The sequence below is a fragment of the Miscanthus floridulus genome, chromosome 6 (genome assembly GCF_019320115.1).
Source record: "Miscanthus floridulus cultivar M001 chromosome 6, ASM1932011v1, whole genome shotgun sequence".
NCBI lineage: Eukaryota > Viridiplantae > Streptophyta > Magnoliopsida > Poales > Poaceae > Miscanthus > Miscanthus floridulus.
In genome coordinates, this window is record NC_089585.1 from 94702677 (window position 1) to 94709284 (window position 6608).

The following is a 6608-nucleotide window of genomic DNA, read 5'->3' on the forward strand; positions in this document are numbered from 1 at the left end:
ACTCAGTGAAGAATTACCTACCTATTCCTGGCTTAGGTGTTGAAGTCATTGCAGGAATTCAATTTTTGACTAAACGAAAGCATCTAGGCAGCAAGTGGGAACTAGATTAAGGCTAAATAAGTTTTTGACTTGTGAGCCCAAACATAATAAAAGGATGAACCATAGCATATCTCTCATACCACGAAAAATGGCCAGATTCCTCTCTCTGATCATTCTTCCAGTACTCACCATTCTTCCATTCTCATATGCTTCACCCCAGCTGATGCTAAGTACTGGCTCGTCCTTATTGGTAGAAGAGTACAGACAAACCTTCCTTGTCTCACCAAATGGTGATTTCTCTTGTGGCTTCTATGAAGTTGGAAGGAATGCCTTTTCCTTCTCCATATGGTTCACCAACACCATTGATAAGACCATTGTGTGGTCTGCAAATCCCAAGTCCCCTGTAAATGGTCGGGGCTCCATGGTTTTGCTGAACCATGATGGCAACTTGGTCCTGATTGATGTTAATGGCACTGTGACATGGGACAGTAAGACAAGCTCTGGCAAGGGCACGACACTTGTCCTTCTCGACATCGGCAACCTTGTGATAAAAGATGCCAATGGCAAAATTTTGTGGGGAAGTTTCTCTTCACCAACTGACACCTTGCTTCCTTTTCAGCCACTCACTAAAGGAACAAGGTTAGTATCTGGTTACAATAGCCTCTATTTTGACAATGACAATGTGCTACGCCTCATGTATGATGGGCCAGATATATCAAGCATCTATTGGCCAAGTGCAGATTACACTGTGTTTCAAAATGGGCGGACAAACTACAATAGCTCCAGAATTGCAGTCCTTGATGCTGAAGGTTATTTCTGGTCAAGTGATTTGCTCAAAGTAAAGTCTTCTGATTGGGGCACTGTAACCAAGAGAAGACTGACAATAGATTATGATGGAAACCTCAGAATGTACAGCTTGAATGCATCAAGTGGGAGTTGGATAGTCACATGGGAGGCTATAGCAAAAATGTGTAATGTGCACGGGCTATGTGGACAGAATGGGATATGTAAGTACTTGCCAAGTCTCCATTGCCCATGCCCACCAGGATATGAGATGACTGACCAACAGAATTGGAAAAAGGGTTGCCCGCCAAAATTTATCAAAAGCTGCAATAGAAGTTACAAAGTGGAAGACTTTGAGTTCATCATGCTCCCACATACTGACTTTTATGGCTTTGATCGACCTATAACCAGTCCATCTCACTAGAAGAATGTAAGAAGATTTGCTTGGAGATTTGCATGGAGCCAGCGATTCAAAATAGCATTGGGAACAGCAAGAGGCTTGGCCTACCTACATCATGAGTGCCTTGAATGGGTGATCCACTGTGATGTAAAACCAGAGAACATACTCCTGACCCGAGATTTTGAAGCTAAGATAGCAGACTTTGGACTAGCCAAACCCTCAAAGAGAGGCAGCTCAAGTTTCAAGCTCACACACATGAGAGGAACAATGGGGTACATGGCCCCAGAGTGGGAGTTAAACTTGCCGATCAACGCAAAAGTTGATGTCTACAGTTACGGTGTTGTCCTTCTTGAGATTTTGACAGGTACTAGGATATCAAGTATTAGAGATATAAATAGATATGTATAGCCTGACTTGTATTGTACTTCATATACTTGTACTCCAAGCCTTCTCGGCTATATATATGAAAGGCCACCCCCCCCCCCCCCCCTTATTGGGTGTGCGGTGCATTGTCTCTCTACATGGTATCATAGACCGGGCCGATTAGGGTTCCTCTCTTCCGCTGCCCTACCTCTCCCAGCGCCGCCGCCCTAGCCCGGCGCGCCGCCCTCTCGCTGTTATGGCCACCGATGGATCCCCCTCGACCGCGACCTCCGGGATCTCTGGATCCCCATCCATGCCGGCCCTGACAGACGCCCCTGCTCCTGTGATCTTCTCCTACGCGACCATCAACGTGCGCCAGCACGTGCCGATCACCCTTGATCTCAAGCTGTCGAACTACACCAAGTGGTCTGCCTTCTTCACCGCTATGTGCGGCAAGTTCGGTCTACTTGGCCACATCGACGGCTCCATCCCGGCACGTCCTACTGATCGCACCTGGTCGCAGCCAGACGCTTGCGTCCGGAGTTGGATGTATGGCTGCATCGATGACAACGTCCTCGACCTCGCCATGGAACCTGAGCAGACTGCCCGTGATCTCTTTGTTGCCATTACTAATCTGTTTCAGGCAAACCAGGAGACACGCGCCGTCGTCCTAGGTCAAGAGTTCCACTCTATGACCCAGGGTGATCTGTCCATCGACGCCTACGCCCAGCGCATGAAGCACACGGCCGATGCTCTCCGCGACGTTGGCCACACCGTCTCCGAGCCCCAGCTGGTCCTCAACCTTCTTCGCGGCCTCAATCCGCGCTTCGCCAACACGGCGGACATCATTGCCAATGCGGCGGTCCTTCCGTCGTTCATCTCCGCACACAACACCCTTCGGCTCAAGGAGATCCGCCTCGCCAACGACGCCAAGGTCTCCTCCGACACCGCCCTTACTGTTGTCGCCCCATCCACGACTTCAGTGACCACAACCTGCACCTCCCCTTCCTGCCGCTCCTCGTCCTCCGGCACCAACCCCAACCGCAGTGGGGGGGGGGGGGGCGGCAAGGGCAAGGGCGGCTATGGTGCGCGTGGAGGCAACAACGGCGGTGGCAGCCGCCACCAGCAGCCACCCGCGGCGTCCTCGGGCGTCCCGGCCCCGGCGTTCAGCCGACTGGTCCTTGGGCTGCATGAACCCGTGGGCTCCTCAGCCGCAGTGGCGTCCTCCAATGGCGCCCCTGCCGCAGGCCCACACGTCCTTCGCACCGCCTTCTACGTCCGGTGGCTGGGATCAGGGCGCTCTCATCGCCTCCCTCAACCAGATGGCACTACAGGGAGGCGCCAGCCCCTGGGTCCTCGACACAGGAGCTACATCTCACATGTCCTCCCACGACGGTATACTTCTTTCCCGTCTACCTCATTCGCCGTCCTTCATCACAGTCGGCAATGGGGCCTCCATTCCTATTTCTAGTCGTGGCACTTCCATTATTCCTATAGCTGATCATATTTTTCAACTCAATAATGTTCTTGTCGCTCCACATCTTGTTCGCAATTTGTTATCTGTTCGTCAGTTTACTCGCGACAATAACTGCTCCATTGAGTTTGATGCTTTTGGCTTCTCTGTTAAGGATCTGCAGACCAAGACCGAGATTCTGCGTTGCAATAGTGGCGGGGAGCTCTACACCCTTCCACATTCCAGTCAGCCTGCTGCAGCCTGTCATGTCGCCGCCATCTCCTCGTTGTGGCATTCACGTCTTGGTCATCCTGCACCTGCAGCCATAGCTACCCTTAATAACCTTTCAGCTATCTCTTGTAATAATGCAGCCCGTGGTATTTGTCACGCCTGTCAACTTGGCAAACACACACGGCTGCCTTTTACTAGTTCATCGTCTCGCTGCTCAGCACCTTTTCAACTTGTTCATTGTGATGTCTGGACGTCTCCAGTGCTTAGCGTGTCTGGATTTAAATATTATCTTGTGCTTGTTGATGATTATAGTCATTATTGCTGGACGTTTCCTTTTCGGCATAAATCAGAGGTTCATGCACATATTGTTGATTTTGCTAATTATGCTTACACTCAATTCAGCCTGCCTGTCCAGTGTTTTCAGGCGGATAACGACACTAAGTTCATCAACAATGCCACGTCTACCTTCCTTGCTAGCCGTGGCATTCTTCTTCGCACCTCTTGCCCTTACACGTCTGCTCAAAATGGGAAAGCTGAGCGGATGTTGCGCACGCTAAACAATATCGTTCGCACCCTCTTGATTCATGCCGCCATGCCTTCAGCGTACCGGGCCGAAGCCTTAGCCACCGCCGTTTTTCTACTCAATCGGCGACCGTCTTCCTCCATCAATAATGGTATTCCCTATCACCTCCTCTATCACAAGATGCCTGACTACTCCTTGCTTCGAGTCTTTGGTTGCTTATGCTACCCAAATCTTAGTGCCACGACACCTCATAAATTGGCTCCTCGCTCATCAGCTTGCGTGTTCATCGGGTATCCCTCTTCACAAAAGGGTTATCGTTGTCTCGATCTCTCCACTCGCAAAGTGATCGTCTCCCGTCACGTGATTTTTTATGAGACTCACTTTCCGTTTGCGGTTGCCAAACCACCTACGGAGTCACTTGATTTTTTATTACAGGATCGTCTTCCTGCACCTGTGCCAGCTCCTCCTGCTGGCGCTCTGGGCCGGCTCCCTACTCGGCTGACCTTCAACGACGACGACACCCTGGAACTGGACCCGGCCATCATCTGGCACGGTCCGATCCTTCAGGGTCCTGCTGCCCCTACACCGGCTCCTCCTGGCGCGTCCTCTGCTGCTGACGTCCTGCCTGCTGCTCAGGGACCAGCACGTCTGCCGGCCCTTGCTGCATCACGCACGTCGGTGTTCTTCCAGTATAGCCGACGTCCTCGACCGTCATCTGTGCCCCAGGCACAGGTCGCGCCTCCTCCACCGGCGCCTCAGCCGACTCACGCACCTGAGCCGGTCGCTGCTGCTCCATCGCGACGTGTGACACGGCAACAGACTGGAACGCTCCCGCCTCCGCCAGAACGCCTGACTTACTCCGCCACGCATGCCTCGCCGCTTCCTGCCAATTATCGCAGCGCCCTTGCTGATCCAAATTGGCGTGCCGCAATGGTGGACGAATACAAGGCACTTGTTGACAATGGCACTTGGCGACTCGTACCACGACCTCCTCGTGCCAACGTTGTCTCCGGCAAGTGGATTTTCAAGCATAAGTATCACTCTGATGGCTCTCTTGCTCGTCACAAAGCTCGGTGGGTTGTTCGAGGATTTTCTCAGCAGCATGGCATCGACTACGAAGAGACTTTCAGTCCAGTTGTTAAGCCAGCAACGATTCGGGATGTTCTCAGCATTGCTGCGTCTCGTGCCTGGCCAATTCATCAGTTGGATGTTAAGAACGCCTTTCTTCATGGTCATCTGAATGAGACTGTTTACTACCAGCAGCCACCTAGATTCGTCGACCCGGCTGCACCTGACCATGTCTGCTTGTTACAGAAGTCTTTGTATGGGCTCAAGCAGGCACCTCGGGCATGGCACCAGCGATTCGCTACCTTCATTCAGACCTTGGGCTTCGTCGCTTCAGTGTCAGATACTTCTCTTTTTGTGTTCAAGGAGGGCACCAGTGTTGCTTACCTGTTGCTTTACGTCGACGACATTGTCCTCACAGCATCCTCGCCTGCTCTTCTTCGACATATTACTGAGCGCCTAAACTCACAGTTCGCCATGACTGATCTCGGAGACCTTCATCACTTCCTCGGGATTTCTGTCACTCGTTCTACTGACGGCCTTTTCCTGTCACAGCGGCAGTATGCAGTTGATCTTCTCCAGCGGGCTGGTATGATTGAGTGTCACTCTACAACCACTCCAGTCGATGCACGCGCCAAACTGTTTGCCACCGATGGCTCACCAGTTGCCGATCCAACACAATACCGGAGTCTCGCCGGTGCTTTACAGTATCTCACCTTGACTCGTCCCGACATTGCCTATGCAGTTCAGCAGGTCTATCTCTTTATGCATGCTCCGCGTGAGCCTCATCTAGCGCTGCTCAAGCGGATTTTGCGATACGTCAAGGGCACACTGTCTACAGGTCTTCACCTCGGTACCGGGTCTCTTGACACTCTCACCACATACTCGGATGTTGATTGGGCTGGCTGTCCTGATTCTCGGCGGTCTACGTCTGGATACTGTGTCTTTCTTGGCGACAATCTGGTGTCTTGGTCCTCCAAGCGGCAGACTACAGTTTCTCGTTCCAGCGCGAAAGCTGAATACCGTGCTGTCGCCGAGACTTGTTGGCTTCGTCAGCTACTTCAGGAGCTTCACACTCCACTTTCTTCGGCGACGATTGTATACTGTGACAATGTCAGTGCAGTCTACATGACGGGTAACCCTGTTCATCATCGCCGCACGAAGCATATAGAGATTGACATTCATTTTGTTCGCGACAAGGTTGCTCTAGGACAGGTTCGAGTACTCCATGTCCCTTCATCCCACCAGTTCGTGGACATTATAACCAAAGGCTTGCCTGTACAGTTGTTTACTGATTTTAGGTCCAGTCTTTGCGTCCGAGATCATCCCGCTGCGACTGCGGGCGGGTATTAGAGATATAAATAGATATGTATAGCCTGACTTGTATTGTACTTCATATACTTGTACTCCAAGCCTTCTCGGCTATATATATGAAAGCCCCCCCCCCCCCCTCCCCTTATTGGGTGTGCGGTGCATTGTCTCTCTACATCAAGTGGGATAACTGTTGATGGCATGGAAATCGAGCTTAGACAGTTTGTGCAGGTCTTGAAGCAATTTCTTGAGAGTGGAGATGTGAAGGATATAGTTGATCATAGACTGCAAGGTCATTTCAATCCTGAGCAAGCAATGGTAATGTTACAAGTTGCTATAGCTTGTCTTGGAGAAAAAACAGCAGGCCTACAATGAACGATATTGTAATAGAGCTCTTGGCATGTGCTGACCAAGACGATCACCCTGCCTACTCATGGTGA

General features: G+C 51.4%; 1 pseudogene; it reads left to right on the plus strand.

Annotated features, from left to right (window-relative positions):
- Positions 1–6608, plus strand: LOC136457288 (putative receptor protein kinase ZmPK1; annotated as a pseudogene).